This window comes from Schistocerca gregaria, chromosome 2 (genome assembly GCF_023897955.1).
Source record: "Schistocerca gregaria isolate iqSchGreg1 chromosome 2, iqSchGreg1.2, whole genome shotgun sequence".
Classification (NCBI taxonomy): domain Eukaryota; kingdom Metazoa; phylum Arthropoda; class Insecta; order Orthoptera; family Acrididae; genus Schistocerca; species Schistocerca gregaria.
The window spans coordinates 240594868-240613587 of record NC_064921.1 but is presented as its reverse complement, the minus strand read 5'-3'; positions in this window follow the sequence as shown (position 1 = coordinate 240613587).

Sequence of the window (18720 nt, the reverse complement as noted above, 5' to 3'; positions counted from 1 at the left end):
ATGATAATGTTCATCAAATGGCACGCTAAATAATGGTAAAATGTCTGTCCTGCGGCGGCACGTGAAAATACGACATACGCAAACTGAAGATAGATAATTAAAGTCACCTAGAATTAACACTTCACTCGAAAACGATTTCATGGTTACGCATATCCCGAGTAACTTATTACGGCATCCCAAGCTGTTTATAGCCATGATACCGACGCGACGCGACTCCAGGCATAGGTGGTGGGCTAATCAGCGTCTGGAGAGAACTGGGTCCTTTCTTTTCACGTGCAGCGTTCTTATATATAAAGCCCCGGCGCGGACGGCTAAGGGGCGCCTGATCAAATCTGCTCTCCCGACTAGGCGCTGGGCTAGTAATGCACCACTTTAAGTTATCGAATAAATCATTGCTTCCTTTGCTTATGGCCGATGAAGCTCTCAATTTAAATGTGCAATCAGCACAGGTAAGTAATCATAATAAAAGTCTGACGTGGCTAAGTCAAATATTTTGGGCGAGAGAATTAATTTAATTACACTACACGAAGTAGACGATCTCTGAACTTTCTCTTTGGAGATACGCTATAGCTATAGTTTTATAGTTATTCTGTTAAAACGTCTCACATTTTTATGATTATAGCGGTTCTCCCTTCTACTTAAATTTAAACATCCTTGCTTTATTTATTCGCCTACTTAATCTACCTTGCTTCCTTAATTTTTAAGACAAAAACCAGAAAATTATGAATGTCAACTAAAATTTTAATTTGTGAGATCCAGAATACTGTTTCTACTAAATTATTATGCAAAAGCAATCTAAATATAAATTTTTAAGTTTCTAGCTCTTTTCTGTTGGGCCATGATTTTTACAGAAAAACATCCAAGTTTCGAAAATGGTTAAAGTCATTGAACTGATATTAAACACATATTGATTTGCTATTACTCCTGACATGCTAGAAATGTTTCAGGTTATTTACTTGATTTTTATAGTATTGCAGAACATTTATGACGTCAGCCGGCCGCGTTGGCCGTGCGGTTCTAGGCGCTGCAGTCCCGGACAGCGGGACTGCTACGGTCGCAGGTTCGAATCCTGCCTCGGGCATGGATGTTTGTGATGTCTTTAGGTTAGTTAGGTTTAAGTAGTTCTAAGTTCTAGGGGACTGATGACCATAGATGTTAAGTCCCATAGTGCTGAGAGCCATTTGAACCATTTTTCTTTTAGTTAATCGCTGCTTGTACTTCATCTAGATGTGTTGGTATAAATCTTTCTAAATTCTTTTTGTTTCTTGGATAGGGGTCAAATTCCAAATGATGTGCAGGTCCCTCACTATTTAGTAACTGTTTGAAATATTTATGCAATATAATTGAAGTGTCATAATTGTTATGTGCTACCGTTCCGTTGGTATCCGTCATCATAAGAGTAGGTGGAGTGTATTTCGAATGGTACTGTTTTAATGCCTGATAGTAATCTTTTGTCTTGTGGCGACTGAAAGCATCCTCTATAGATTTTAGCGAGTCCTTATGAAATTGCCTTCTCACCCTTCCAGTTTCTTTGGTGGTTGATCGTCTAGCATTTATTAATTCCTCCATGGAGGTTTCTGTTCTTTTGTTGGTCATTTAACCAGGCCTTACGTCTGTTGAATCGCTACATTGCATTCCTCATTCCACCATTCATGTTTCTTTCTTCGTTCAGGAGCTACTTCTTCAGCCAAGGCTTTTAATCGATCGACAGGTATTCTTGATCTCTTGTAATATATCTGATATATATAATTAGGGTCATATGTTCTCTTTGTATCTAACTTTTGAGGTTTGCTTTTTCGTTTAGGCGTCAGTTTGATTTTCGACATATAGTGGTCTGAATCAACATCGACGTCGCGCAGCACTTTAACAATATAGATTTCCTTGTGGAAGTTCTGATCCATGGGTGCACGATCTATCTGGAACTCTCCTAGCTTGACGGTAGGGCATTTCCATGTCATTAACTTATGTGGTCTCCTCTTAAACCTTGTTGTCTTCAAAAACAATCCATTTGTAGTATAAAACTCAATTAACCGTTCCCCGTTCTTGTTTGTGAGTTTATACGCTGGCCATCACCCCACCACACTTCGAAATTTCTTCTCTCGTCCTATATTCGCATGCAGTCTCCAAACAGAATTTTAATGTTAGTATCCGGTATGGTCCTTACTAGCTGATAAAGTTCATCCCAGAATTTTGCCGTTACATCCTTGTCAGTTCTATTTTTAACATTAGTTGGAGCATGAATATTTATCAGTGTGTATCTTTTGTTTTCCATCTTAATTGTTAACAATGGCGTACTTAAGCAAATGGATGACAAATACTCAATGGAATCCAATATTCTATTATGTACAAAGAAACCCACACCGGATTGGGGAACATTTTCTATTACCCTTTCTCCTGGTGGTCCCTTATAAAGTCGATATCCTCCTGCTTCAATCGGGTCCTTGTCAGCATTGCGTACCTTTTGAAGGTACACACAGCAACAGAACGTACCAGCGTGACTTCAAACACTTAGTTACAGGAAATTTTCAAAATGTCCTCCGTTAGCGAGAATACATGCATCCACCCTCCATCGCATGGAATCCCTGATGCGCTGGTGCAGCCCTGGAGAATGGCGTATTGTATCACAGCCGTCCACAATACGAGCACGAAGAGTCCCAACATTTGGTACCGGGGTAGCGTAGCTTTCAAATGCCCCCATAAATGAAAGTCAAGAGGGTTGAGGTCAGGAGAGCATGGAGGCCATGGAATTGGTCTGCCTCTACCAATCCATCGGTCACCGAATCTGTTGTTGAGAAGCGTACAAACACTTCGACTGAAATGTGCAGGAGCTCCGTCGTGCATGAACCAGATGTTGTGTCGTACTGGTAAAGGCACATTTTCCAGCAGCACAGGTAGAGTATCCCGTATGAAATCATGGCGGTGAATCGAGAAAGTACAGTACATACTGACGAAACTAAAATGATCTCTAACATGGAAAGTAAGCGTTTTCGGACACATGTCCACGTAACATTTTTTCTTTATTTGTGTGAGGAACGTTTCCTGAAAGGTTGGCCGTACCTTTTTGTAACACCCTGTATACAGGGTGGGCCATTAATAGTGACAGGACCAAGTATCTCATGAAATAAGCATCAAACGAAAATACTACAAAGAACGAAACCTGTCTAGCTTGAAGGGGGAAACCAGATGGCGGTATGGTTGGCCCGCTAGATGGCGTTGCCATAGGTCAAACGGATGTCAACTCCGTTTCTTTAAATAGGAACCCCCATTTTTATGACATATTCGTGTAATATGTAAAGAAATAGGAGTGTTTTAGATGGACCACTTTTTTCGCTTTGTGATAGATGGTTCTGTAATAGTCACAAACATATGGCTTACAGATTTAGACGAACAGTTGGTAACAGGTAGGTTTTTTAAATTAAAATACAGAACATAAGTACGTTTGAACATTTTATTTAGGTTGTTCCAAAGTGATTCATGTACCCTTGTGAACTTACCATTTCTGAGAACTCAGGCTGTTACAGCGTGATTACCCGTAAATACCACATCAATGCAATAAATGCTCAAAATGATGTCCGTCAACTTCAATGCATTTGGCAATACGTGTAACGACATTCCTCTCAACAGCGAGTAGTTTCCCTTCCGTAATGTTCGGACATGCATTGACAATGCGCCGACGCATGTTGTCAGATGTTGCCGGTGGATCACGATAGCAAATATCCGTCAACTTTCCCCACACAGCCGGCCGCGATGGCCGAGCGGTTCTAGGCGTTACAGTTTGGAACAGCGAGACGGCTACAGTTGCTGGTTCGAATCTTGCCTCGGGCATGGATGTTTCTGGTGTCCTTAGGTTAGTTAGGTTTAAGTAGTTCTAAGTTCTAGGGGACTGATGACCTTAGAAGTTAAGTACCATAGCGCTCAGAGCCATTTGAACCATTTTTCCCCCACAGAAAGAAATCCGGATACGTCAGATCCGGTGAACGTGGGGGCCATGGTATGGTGCTTCGACGACCAATCCACATGCCATGAAATGTGCTATTCAATACCGCTTCAACCGCACGAGACGTATGAGCCGGACATACATCATGTTGGAGGTACATCGCCATCCTGTCATGCAGTGAAACATCTTACAGTAACATCGGTAGAACATCACGTAGGAAATCAGCATAGATTCCACCATTTAGATTGCCATCGATAAAATGGGGGCCAATTATCCTTTCTCCCATAAGCCGCACCGTACATTAACCCGCCAAGGTCGCTGATGTTCCACTTGTCGCAGCCATCGTGGATTTTCCGTTGCCCAATAGTGCATATTATGCTGGTTTATGTTACCGCTGTTGGTGAATGACGCATCGTTGCTAAATAGAACGCCTGCAAAAGATTTGTCATTGTCCCGTAATTTCTCTTGTGCCCAGTGGCAGAACTCTACACGACGTTCAATGTCGTCGCCATGCAATTCCTGGTGCATAAAAATATGGTACGGGTGCAATCGATGTTGATGTAGCATTCTCAATACCGACGTTTTTGAGATTCCCAATTCTCGCGCAATTTGTCTGCTACAGATGTGCGGATTAGCCGCGACAGCTGCTTAAACACCTGCTTGGGCATCTTCATTTGTTGCAGGTCGTGGTTGACGTTTCACATGTGGCTGAACACTTCCTGTTTCCTTAAATAACTATCCGGCGAACGGTCCGGATACCTTGATGTCGTCCAGGATACCGATCAGCATACATAGCACACGCAAGTACGGCATTTTGATCACAGTAGCCATACATCAACACGATATCGACCTTTTCCGCAATTGATAAACGGTCCATTTTAACACCGGTAATGTATCACGAAGCAAATACCGTCCGCACTGGCATGATACCACGCACTTATACGTTTGTGACTTTTACAGCGCCATCTATCACAAAGCGATAAAAGTGGTCCAACTAAAATATTGACATTTCTCTACACACTACACGATCACGAAATAAAAAGTGGGGGTTCCTATTTAAAATGACGCAGGTGTACCCCTTTGACCTATGGCAGCGCCATCTAGCGGGCCAACCATAGCGCCATCTGGTTTCCCCCTTCAAGCTAGACAAGTTTCGTTCTTTGAAGTTTTCTCGTTTGACGCTTATTTCGTGAGATATTTGGCCCGGTCACGATCAATGGACCACCCTAGATAGATGGCAGTATTATCGAGTACACAAGGTATAAAGGGGCAGTAAATTGGCGGAGCTGCCATTTGCACTCGAGTGATTCACGACTTGCTTATGGCCACCAAATGAACAAACTTTGAACTTGGATTGGTAGATGACGCTAGACGCATGAGACATTTCATTTCATTTCGCATCGCTAGGGAATTCAGTATTACGAGATCCACAATGTCAAGAGTGTGCCGGGAACATAAGATTTTAAGCTCAACAAAGTGACCAACCGACTTCACTTTAAACGACCGAGAACAGCATCGCTCCCGTAGAGCTGTCCTAGCTAACAGACAAGCAACACTGCGTGACATAATCGCGGAAATCGAAGTGTGACGTACCCGCATGTATCTATTAGGACAGTGTTGCGAAATTTGGCACTAATGGGCTATGGCAGCACGACATGGCCTGCAGCGCCTCTCGTGATCTGGTGACAATATTGTTTGGACCTTAGGCGACTGGAAAACCAGGTGAATCCCGAATACAGTGGGTAAGAGTTGGTGGTAGGGTTCGAGTGTGACGGAGACCCACGAGGCCAGGTTGTAAACAAGGCACTGTGCAGCTGGTGGTGGTTCTATAATGGTGTGGTACGTTTGTACAAGTAATGGACTTCACCCTATGGTGAAAATGGTTTTGTTCCTGGAGACGATGTGCAACTATTCATGCACTTCATGTTACTAAACAACGAAGGTGTTATTATAGATGACAAAGCGCCATTTCACAGTATTATGGAAAATTCGAGCGAATATTCTGGCTAGTCATGCCGTTCGACAGGCATCCCACCGAACATTTATGGGACGTAACTGAGAAGTCAGTTCGTGCACAAAATCCCGCACCAGTAGCACTTCTGTGGTTACGGATGCCTACAGAGTAACCATGGCTCAATATTTTTGCAAGGGTCTTCCCAAAACTTGTTGGGAACTTGCCCTGTCGAGGTGCTGCACTACGTCAGGCAAAAGGAGATCCGACATGATTTTAAAAGGTACCTCATCACTCCTGTCGACTCAGTGTATTTGCCTATACAAAGCTGCGTTCCTGTCTTGGCAGGCAGTGCAGCCCAGCGCTACGTTACCATGTGGCACAGAGCGACGCGTTTCTGCCGATGAATGCTCCCAAAAGTGCACTAGCACTGCAATAGCCAACCTAAGGAGAACATCTGGTAGCGAGTGATCGTTGTTCATGCCACAGAAACGTATTCCCGCAGTGTGGTGTCGAGCTCAACATAATAAAATCTAACTACTGTTTTCACGAGACGGTCGACATGTCTGTCTTCCGGATATTGTCACACACAGATGGTGCTACCGAAAGGAAGTGAGCTTCTTGTGGCACTGGTAGATTTGCAGATCGCCTTTCTTCTTTTTCGGCCGTACCACCCCTTCCGCCTAAGAAAAACTTCTTCTCCAACAATGCAGGACAGCAGTCGGAAAGGAAACTTACTTTGTCAGGTTTTTTACTTGAATGGTCGACCGCCCTGTTGGTGTAGACGAGATTCAGACTAACGGCTACTACAAGTGGAGCAGTAGTATTGTAACCGGTGATCAGACAGCTAGAGTTCGAAGGCCGCACTAGCCCCCTTACCTTCGTGTCGGCGCTTGTGTTACCGCATCGGCGTTCCGCTGAGTTGCATGTGCTCTGCAGAAATGCACTCATAGGAAATTTCGAGGTTTTCCTTTATACCGATTAGCATCTCCAGAAATTCGGCAGTTTGTTCGCCTATACGAATTTGTTGTGATCTCCCCCACCCCCGTGCCCCTTGGGCTGATTAAATTTCAGGTCCGCTTGAGATTGTCAGAGTATTTATAAATATTTCTACTCAGAAAAAAATGAAAAGTAACTGCACTGAACTCCAATAAGCAGCTTTACTTTTGTCATATCACACATGTTCAACTAGCGCAGAACATCACTACCAACCATCATTAATACACAACGTTTTCTCTTTTTCTAATCTAAGTGACAAAGTTTTAATTCACACTACGAGAAATTCTGACTATAGGTTACAGTCGTCTTCCCATCTAAAAACAAGGGGAAATAAAGAAGACTAACAAGCAAGCAATAACATAATAAAGGGAGATGTGAAAAGTGTTTATCTGAATCTGCATAAAAAATTAATATTTGGGTCAACACCATTTGTAAAACTATAATCTCTCTCTCTCTCTGTCTCTGTCTCTCTCTCTCTCTCTCTCTCTCTCTCTCTCTCTCTCTCTCTCTCTCTCTCTCTGACCCCACCTATGGGGAGAGAGGGAGAGTTTTAGTTTTGGTGAATCAAAATTTTTTAAGTAAATAAGTATTTTCTATTTATCCGTAACCACTTTCCACGCAAAAATGAGAACATGGACTTTCTTGAATTACAGCGCCAACTACTAAGAATAAAAACAAATGTTTAAGACAAAATGTACGTAGTTTTTTTATATAGAACCGGATTCTGCAACTAACACTAACTTAATAAAATATTTATTACTGTAATCCATAGACTTTTAACATAATAATACCTTCGAATTAAGACAATTAGTTTTCCGCGTTTTCTCTTAAACAAGGTATTTGTGGATGAGTTTTAATGTTTTAGTGTTTGACTAATCTAATTATTATATTAGTCCATCAGTCTTCTGGATTTCAGTATTTTTGTTGTTGTTGTTGTTGTTGTTGTTGTTGTGGTCTTCAGTCTTGACTGGTTTGATGCAGCTCTCCATGCTACCCTATCCTGTGCAAGCTTCTTCATCTGCAAGTACTAACTGCAACCAGCATCCTTCTGAATCTGATTAGTGTATTCATCTCTTGGTCTCCCTCTACGATTTTTACCCTCCACGCTTCCCTCCAATGCTAAATCGGTGATCCCTTGATGCCTGAGAACATGTCCTACCAACCGGTCCCTTCTTCTGGTCAAGTTGTGCCACAAACTCCTCTTCTCCCCAATTCTATTCAATACCCCCTCATTAGTTATGTGATCTACCCATCTAATCTTCAGCATTCTTTTGTAGCACCACATTTCGAAAGCTTCTATTCTCTTCTTGTCCAAATTATTTATCGTCTATTGTTTCACTTCCATACATGGCTACACTCCATACAAATACTTTCAGAAACGGCTTCCTGACACAAACGTATACTCGACGTTAACAGTCTAAATTTTATATCTTCTCTATTACGACCATAATCAGTTAGTTTGCTCCCCAAATAAGAAAACTCCTTTACTAGCTTAAGTGTCTCATTTCCTAATCTAATTCCCCCAGCATCACCCGACTTAATTCGACTGCATTCCATTATCGCCATTTTGCTTTTATTGATGTTAACCTTATATCCTCCTTTCAAGACACTGTCCATTCCTTCCACGGCTCTTCCAAGTCCTTTGCTGTCTCTGGCATAATTACAATGTCATCGGAAAACCTCAAAATATTTATTTCTTCTCGATGGATTTTTTAATTCCTACTCTGAATTTTACTTTTGTTTCCTTTACTCTTTGCTCAATACACAGATTGAATAACATCTGGGAGAGGCTACAACCCTCTCTCACTCCCATCCCAACCACTACTTCCCTTACCTGTCCCTCGACACTTATAACTGCCATCTGGTTTCTGTACAAATTGTAAATAGCCTTTCACTCCCTGCATTTTATCCCTGTTACCTTCATCATTTTGAAAGAAAGTATTCCAGTCAAAGTTGTCAAAACCTTTCTCTAAGTCTACAAATGCTAGAACCGTAGGTTCGCCTTTTCTTAATCTAGCTTCTATGATAAGTCGTAGGCTCAGTATTGCCTCACGTGTTCCAATATGTCTACGGAATCCAAACTGATCTTCCCCGAGATCGGCTTCTACCAGTATTTCCATTCGTCTGTATACAATTCATGTTAGTATTTTGCAGCTGTGACTAATTAAACTGATACTTCGGTAATTTCTCACATTTTACAACACCTGCTTTCTTTGCGATTGGAATTATTATATTGTTCTTGAAGTCTGACGGTATTGCGCCTGTCGCATACATCTTGCTCACCAGATGGTAGAGTTTTGTCAGGACTGGCTCTCCCAAGGCTGTCAGTAGTTTTAATGGAATGCTGTCTACTCCCGGGGCCTTGTTTTGACCTAGGTCATTCAGTGCTCTGTCAAACTCTCCACGTAGTATCATATCTCCCATGTCATCTTCATCCTCTTCCATTTCCATAATATTGTCCTCAAGTACATCGCCCTTGTGTAGACCCTCTATGTACTCCTTTCACCTTTCTACTATCCTTTATTTGTTTAGAACTGAGTTTCCATCTGAGCTCTTGATATTCATACAAGTGGTTCTCTTCTCTCCAAAGGTCTCTTTAATTTTCTTGTTGGCAGTACCTATATGACCCCTAGTGAGATAAGCCTCTTCATCCTCACATTTTTCCTCTAACCATCCCTGCTTAGCCATTTTGCACAACCTGTCGATCTCACTTTTAAGACGTTTGTATTCCTTTTTGCCTGCATCATTTACTACATTTTTCTTTTTTCTCTTTTCATCAATTAAATTCAATATTTCTTCTGTTACCCAAGGATTTCTACTAGCCCTCGTCTTTTTACCTAATTCATCTTCTGCTGCCTTCACTACTTCATCCCGCAGAGCTACCCATTCTTTTTCTACTGTACTTCTTTCCCCCAATTCTGTCAGTTTTCCCTCATGCTCTCCCTGAAACTCTGTACAACATCTGGTTTAGTCAGTTTATCCAGGTCCCCTCTCCTTAAATTCCCACCTTTTTGCAGTTTTTTCAGTTTTAATTTACAGTTCATAACCAATAGATTGTGGTCAGAGTCCACATCTGCCCATGGAAATCTATTACAATTTAAAACCTGGTTCCTCTGTCTTGCCATTATATAATCTATCTGAGACCTTCTAGTATCTCCAGGGTTCTTCCATGCATACAACCTTCTTTTATGATTCTTGAACCAATTGTTAGCTATGATTAAGTTATGAACTGTGCAGAATTCTACCAGACGGCTTCCTCTTTCATTTCTTACCCCCTTCCATATTCACCTGTGTTTCCATCTCTCTCTTTACCTACTCTCGAACTCCAATCACCCCATGACTATTAAATTTTCGTCTCCCTTCATTACCTGAATAATTTCTTTTATCTCATCATACATTTCATCAATTTCTTCATGATCGGCAGAGATAGTTTGCATATAAACTTGTACTACTGTGGTAGGCGTGGGCTTCGCGTCTATTTTGGCCACAATAATGCGTTCACTATGCTGCTTGTAGTAGCTTACCCGCACTCCTATTTTTTTATTCATTATTAAACCTACTCCTGCATTACCCCTATTTGATTTTGTATTTAAAACCCTGTATTCACCTGACCAAAAGTCTTGTTCTTCCTGCCACTGAACGTCACTAATTCCCACTATATCTAACTCTAACCTATCCGTTTCCCTTTTTAAATTTTCTAACCTACCTGCACGATTAAGTGATCTGACTCCACGCTCCGCTCCTTAGAATACCAGTTTTCTTTCTCCTGATACTCTACTTGCTTAAGTTTTAGTTAAACATTTGAGGTAAATAAAATATTAATCCATTCCTTAATAAAAATTAACAAACAATGAAAATGATAAAATTTTATTATCATTGTGTTAGAGGAATTTGATTTAATAGAAGTTTTCGTCCAAATTTCCGCACTGGAAAAGTTCGCATAATTGAATAATGGCTTACACACAGTACAGGAAGCATGTCCACTATATGCTAAGCTATTTTATTTTAACTGCCAAGTTTACGGTCTTTATACTGTCTCTTAGAAGGTATCCTTAGCATGTCAACATTAAATTGTGCGTAGTATCTGAGTAAGCCTAGTACCGTTCCACTGTCTCAAATCTCCCTCACACATCGTCCCAACACGACACACTGTAGTGACATAGATACCCCATGGTTCGACCACCTTCAGCCTTCTATCCTATATAGTTAATTATATTACAATGGACACCATGCCTGCTTGTGTCTGCAGAATTACATACGACGACTGTGGCCAAAAGTACAAAGGGAAGACCAGCCAACCACAAGAGATACTCCATAACAAGCACATATTATACAGTGACGAGAAGACTGCATTATATGGCCACTCATAATGGATAGGAATTTTAAACATTTCACTACTAATTTTTTTTACATGAAAGAGATTAATATATGGTTCTTTTAATACGAAGTAACATTATGAAGGAGATATTTCCTGTCGTTTCGTTTCCAACACGGGGAGTGGTGGTACATGTGTATCCGACTGCTATCATCTTGATGTAAGACCTTTCCCGTCTAGCGATAATGAAATAAAATATCATTTTGTATTTGCGTTTATGATTTATAGTTGCAGAAGAGCCCTTGGATCGTATGTATGAATAGAAACGTATGACATTTCGGTAGGTCATTCAGAATGACAAGCTGTTTGTTATCTCATGCAAATTACTGTTTCATGGGACAGTCTCAGCCCGTATCTCGTGGTCGTGCGGTAGCGTTCTCGCTTCCCGCGCTCAGGTTCCCGGGTTCGATTCCCGGCGGGGTCAGGGATTTTCTCTGCCTCGTGATGGCTGGGTGTTGTGTGTTGTCCTTAGGTTAGTTAGGTTCAAGTAGTTCTAAGGTTTAGGGGACTGATGACCACAGATGTTAAGTCCCATAGTGCTCAGAACCATTTGAACCATTTGACAGTCTCTTCTATCCTCCCACTTCTAATAAGGTATGCTCAATGTAAGTTGACACGTGGTACATAGAAATAGTACGTAATAAATTCCCACTGGTTCACTGATAACCTATTGTGATACGCTTATGTCCCACTGGTCATGCAAGCTGTCTTCACTGTGAAAATAAAGTCTCGATATAAGGTAGTTATTTGCCAAGGAGAGTTCAAAATTCGAATTATTTCCTTGGTGCGACACTGTCAGTGTGATAACTGTTACAATGCCACTGACTGCTTCGACTACTATTGCCTCGTAGTTGCACATGTAAGTGTCATTCAGTATCATTGAATGTTTGTGTTTACAACTACGGAAAATACGTAGGACTACAAGAAACCGGGTACCATCCAGTACCTGGTAGTACTGGTATAGCACGACGATTACGGCTGAATAGATAACATTTTTTACTTTGAATCATCTGTTTTTTGTATACATAACAGTCACTTTGCGGACATTCACATAGATATATTAATTGATGTTGAATTACTGCTATTTCTCCTAAGAGACATCAAGGGCATTTTCTATGGCATTTCGACCTAAATTTGCAGTTTCGTTTTTGTAGCTTGTAGTTTGTGTCAGTCCAAGCAAATACTACTCACCACGTCTTCCATGCGACACCCAGTGAAGATGGGAAGAGTAGGTTTCAAAAATGGTTCAAATGGTTTTGAGTACTATGGGACTTAACTTCTGAGGTCATCAGACCCCTAGAACCTAAAACTACGTAAACCTAACTAAGCTAAGGACATCACACACATCCATGCCCAAGGCAGGATTCGAACCTGTGACCGTAGCGGTCGCGCGTTCCCGGACTGTAGGCCTAGAACCGCCCGGCCACCCCGGCCGGCAGAGTAGATTTGTTTCCCGTTACAAGCAAAACTATTTTTAAAGTGCTTATGTGACTGGGCGATCCCAAAATAGTCTACAGCAATATTCATTTGATCGAAGTGTATTAAAATGGACGGTAAAACATGAAGAATAACTGGTATTCCAGCAGCGACTGTATCACTCTAGCCCGTTAATTGGTTGGTTGTTTTTGGGGAAGGAGACCAGACAGCGTAGTCATCGGTCTCATCGGATTAGGGAAGGATGGGGAAGGACGTCGGCCGTGCCCTTTCAGAGGAACCATCCCGGCATTTGCCTGGAGTGATTCAGGGAAATCGCGGAAAACCCAAATCAGGGTGGCCGGACGCGGGATTGAACCGTCGTCCTCCCGAATGCGAATCCAGTGTCTAACCACTGCGCCACCTCGCTCGGCCTCTAGCACGTGTTGACTGCTTCTGCCATGCAGAAGTGGTGCTTCATCAGTTCTGGAGTATCGGTTATTCTTTGTGTTTCCTGTCAATACATAACTGTAAAAAAAAAAAAAAAAAAAAAAAAAAAAAAAAAAAAAAAAAAAAAAGAAAGAAAGAAAAACCGCACCAGATTAATCTGCCGAATGGTCAAATAAAATTTCAATTTAAAAGTTATTTTTCCTGGAACTGATTGGCACAGATGTTAGGTGACCTGCTAAAGGATATAGTATCACGTTCTGTCTAATTGGCGCATTAGATCATCAAAATCCCGATCCGATTGGAGGGCCCTGCCAGTAATGCTCCAAACGTTCGCAACTGGGGGGAGATCTAGCGTCCTTGGTGGCCAAGATAGAATTTGACAAGCACGAAGACAGACAATGGAAAATCTCGCTATGTGCGGACGAGCATTATCTTGCTGAAATATAAGCCCACGGTGGTTTGCCATGAAGGACCTGGGATCTCACTGACTAGAGTTGAATCTTCAGTGATGCCTCCCACTTCGAACTGAGCCCCGATGACCAGCGAGGCCGTGTCTGGTGACGTTCCAGGCAACCATACGATACCAACCTGTCACTCGAAAACTGTCCGACAACCAGGACTGATGGCCTGCTTTGCCATTAGTTTTCATAGCAGGACTCCTTTGTTCGTCACTAGGCATCTTAACAGTACAGTGGTACATCGACGATCTTCAATGAATGGTTTCGTTGCACGATCCTGAGCTTATATTTCAGCAAGATAGGTCCCACACAAACATGGCTTGCATTTGGACTTGTCAAATCACACCTTGACCAGGAAGGTTCACGGTTCTCTCCCTTGCTGAGAGCATTTGGAGTATTATGGGAAGGGCCCTCCAACCAGCTCTGGATTTTGACGATCTAACACGCCAGCTGGACCGAATTTGTAACGATACTCCTCAGGAGGACATCAATCAATTACATCAGTCAATATGAAGCTTGCTTGCGTAAGGACCAGAGGTTGTCCGACAAGTTATTGACTTCTTCCATACCTGAAGCTGGTTTCTTTTTCAATAAATCATCAATTTTTTTCTGAAATTGTAATCATTTGCTTGTACGTACATGTGAATGACTTCTACCGATTTACGTCCAATTCGAATAATTCCTTCGTGGTGTGTCGTCCAGCTTTTTCGTTTCTTTTTTTGCTTCTTTTTTTTGCGTTACAGTGTCTGGAGTGTAGTTTTCACGTGAAACGTGGTAGGATGACCTAATTAAAGTTCCTGCGTCACTTCTTACATATCTTTCGGTGTTCATAGATCCTCATTCTTATGGCTGTCTTGTTTAAAATATAACAATTTACTGGGATGGGCAGTATGCAGATACGGCTCACCTTTTATTTCGGCGTAATCTCGTAATCCCTGGCGAATTAAATAAAAGACGTTTAGCGTCGCAGGGAAGTATATGGAATATTTTCCCTCGTCTGTGAAATACCAAGAGTTATCAAGCGGAAATGATTTCCACTTTGTTTTAAAACTTCCATTATTTGCCATCGCATTTAATTGACAAGGAAAATCTGATCATTTCTGTGCAAGAGTAAGTTACATACAATCCTGGCTATTTTTGTTCCCAGTACGTCATTTAGGGATGCTACTATGCTACTAATGTTTCTAAATTGTGCCTGACCCTTCACAATAAACTCCATACGATATCTAGGCTGTTGTTAGTGTACCTAATTTTTGAAACAGTTGCCTGTATGAAGTTTGATGATAGACGCCATGTAATTTGCCTACAGCTTGTTTCTGTGCATGATCTCCATTGTTAGAGAAAATTTACAACATATTGTTTACAATTAAAGTTCTCATCGGCATGCATCCCCATATATTTTGAACGAATTCGTTACCCATGTGCTTAATTTCTTACTGAAGATGATATGTCGTGACTTTTGCATTATTAAGCGATACGTTTTTCTTTCGGGGCTTATCGTACTCCTCACTTGGAATATGCATTTGAATGTCGGTTCTTTGTAAGAGAATAATGAGTGATCCCGTGAAAGGTCAGCACGTGCTGTAAATCGGCAGCGGCAGAATAGTCAACGAAACTGTGATGTATTGTACCGTGACATTGCTGCTCCCGTTGGCCGAAGACTCTACTGTGAAAATGAAGTAGCCAGGCTGAAGATAGCAGTACTCAACACCATGCACTATTTCAATGGCCCTACGTGACCAGCGCCTGAGAGAATAGATATATTTTCCACTCGGCCTTTGCAAACTCTTACAAATACGTCACTTTCCTTGAGTCAGTTTGCTGCACAGAGATCATTACTGCTGCTTCTTTGCAGCGGCAGCAGAGAGAGAGTGCGCCTAACGAACACAGTGAACACAGCAGTAGCATCAGGTCTTTCTTTCCGTTTTGTCGTGGATTTGCATACGCCTTCATGACGGAGATATGCATTTGTGGAGGTACGTACGACAACTAACGTTGCGAGACTGCAACTGTCAGTCTCATGTGGCCCAGCACCTAACGTAATGGCCTGGGGTAACCTTCAGCACATTATACGGCCACCTCTCATCCGCTTCGCCGGTAGTGTTTACAAATTGCTTATACAAAAGTAACTTTGATTGTGGAAGGGGTAAATAACTTAAAGGAGTGTATGATACAGCACTGAACGCAGTAGGGTCTATATCTTGAAATTTTATTTCCACCCGACACTCTTGGTTCCTGACGTTGCCGGTAGGTGGCATGCAGCAACTTGTATACTCAAATAGTCATCAAGGAGTCGCGCGCGCCCACACACACACACACATACACACACAATATCGTTCATCATTCTAAAAATAAAAATGTTCCAAGAAGAGTCTTTCATTGTACAGTTTAATTAGGTGCTAAGGTTGGCGATAATTTGGGGGAGTGGAGGTAACAGAAGGCAGGGGGGTAGAGGGCGGGGTAATGATCTAAGAACGTTTGGGAACCACTGTACCACACAAAGAGTACTCATAACTCCGTTGTAAGATTACCCAGTGTTTTCACACTGAGAAGTGTGTGTGAACTTCTTCCAAGTAACTCCCCAGGCGATGCTTTTCGACAACTCGGGTGAGCTCCCGCCTGATAGAGGCTTCGGTTTTGAGTTACCGATCTTCTGACGGTGATGCTGACTTTGTGATTAGAGAGACTGAACAGTGAAGATTATCAGTGTCTTGTGCATCTTGCTCCTCCCTGCTACCCCCCGCCCCCCTCCCCTTTCTCTTAGGGCAGAAGCGGTATATGCAATATGTCTGCGTATTAAGTAAATACTGTGTGCAAGTGTGATAAACTGTTCTCAATGTTTGCATAGTATGTACCTGGGAACCTGTCCGGTATTTACCTAGTAGGGTGTGGGGAACCTCCGGAAAACCACTTCTAGTCTTACCGGCATACCACTGAGTCGTAATTAGTCTGCTGAGCAGATTTGATATGAAGCCTGCGCACCTCCCCATCCCAGACGCGGTTGCGTTGACACTTGTAGATATCTGGAAGGATGCCAATCTCATCTGGCTCGTTATCTCGCCCAGAAAGTCTACATAAAGTTTTCTGCAAACAGTATATCTAGATTTATTGGTTGCCCATTCCAGACTCCTTGAGAACGCCTACCGAAGTTTCTAACAGAGTAGCGGGCAGTGGCGTAGCGTGGTTGTAAAGGTTGGGGAGACTCTACAGGTATTATAGGGAGACAAAATAGTACAATAAACAATAATTTAAACAAATGAAACAAGATGCATCAAATAAAACAACTACAACTACTGCTACCAGTACCACCGCCAATAATAATAATATTAATAACAATAATTACTAACTTGTTCAAGAAATGATGACAAATTTGTAGAACTCCAGCAGCAAGAGAAGAAGCACTTATATTTTCTTGTACACAAGTATAAGCGCCTGTCTTTTCTTTACACGAATAAGTCTATAACTCGGTGTACAAAGATCTGATCACTAGATAGCTCTCCAGGTAGTGTCTTTTCTATTGCTAACCTGCTCAAACACGACAACCGGGTGTTGGACAGTGAATTTCTTAAATAATTCTTCACTCGTTTAAGAGTACTCATGCTACGTTCTATGTTTGCTATAATTGCGAGTAGGGTCAAAACCAAAAGCACGATCTTCGTTGTTTCGTCATAAACAGAGTTTAAATCATTGTTGACAATTTACTTTAAGAGAATTCTTGGAGATAAGTGTTTTTTTTCTCATCAGTGTATATGTTACACAGTTCATGCTCAAGTTGTTCTTGTTCGTAAAAACGATACTGTTCTAATAACTGAAGCAGTTTCAAATTTGGGAATATTTTTTGATAGTTTGGGAAACACTTTTCGTTCAGAAGTTCAACAAGCTGAATTTGGGATAAAGTCTTTAAATCTTCTTTCCATCTGAACAATTTGCAAATCCATTATCTCGTAAGTTAATGCCCTGAGAGGTCTCTTTTGACTGTCACAGGATGATAAGTTGCCATTCAAACACAAGCTGCATTTGATGCATTCATCAACGAATGTTTCCTTTCTTAATTGTCATAAGTTTTTCAAAAAAAGTTCTTATTTCGTCGTGGCAAGCAATTATACTGACAGATTTTGACTGAAGAACATTAAAGAGATGATCGACACAAACAAAGCACACTCGGTAGAAGCAATGCAAGTAGACAAACGTAGGATTATCCACTGGTCGTTTCATTCCCGCAGCACAGCTCAAAGATTCTGGGTCCCATTGAGAGTCTGTATCATAAATTATATTATTAAAAGCACTATATAACTAGGAGAAATGGCTCGATATTGTTGAAACTGCCCTGGAACGAAAGTTTCAGCGAGTGTTGCTAACGTATGGCAGTTTAAATCCTTTCTATGTTAGCAATAAAGTTCATTTTGATGATTTGCTGAAGAACGTATGGAATGTAGTAGTATCACTTACAAACATGCGTACTTGTCATATGATTTTGGAGGCATGGAACAGTACCAAATTCAGGTGGTGTGCGTAACGATGAATACACAGTGCATGCAGACAGAACTGCTTCACCAATTGTTGTAGTACTCTTCCTCTGCCCTCCATTGCTGAAGCGCCATCATCTGTTTGACTAACTACTTTTCCTTCCACATTCTATTCTTTCAATACTGCATGAATACTGTTTGACAAACCTTCAGCAGTTTTACCTCCAGAAACATCGTAAAATCCAACGAATCTTTCCTCAATTTTGTCTGCAATACTGTACCTAAATATTATAGTCTCTTGACTCTTGCATGACGTGTCTAATGTTTCATCAGCCTGAATCTAAACGAAATTGCCAAAGGTATCATTCCTATTACATCATTCTGTATATCTGGAGAAGTTCCTTTAAAGGTTGAAGATGACAGATGGCCTCGGATTAAGTGCTCTCCTTGAGCTAGTAAACTCAATTCCAGGTAGTTACCGTAGTTGCTAGAGGATTCGTCTTCTCGATGGCCGCAAAAGGTTAGTTCTTGTTTACAAATAAATACAATTGCCTGGAGGAGACTAGCCAATACTCTGTTGGATGCAACTTGTTCATTTTATTTCGCTGCCGTCAGACGAACGGCTTCAGAAAGGGCGTGCTCAATTCTACTTTTGCCCACTAACTAAAATG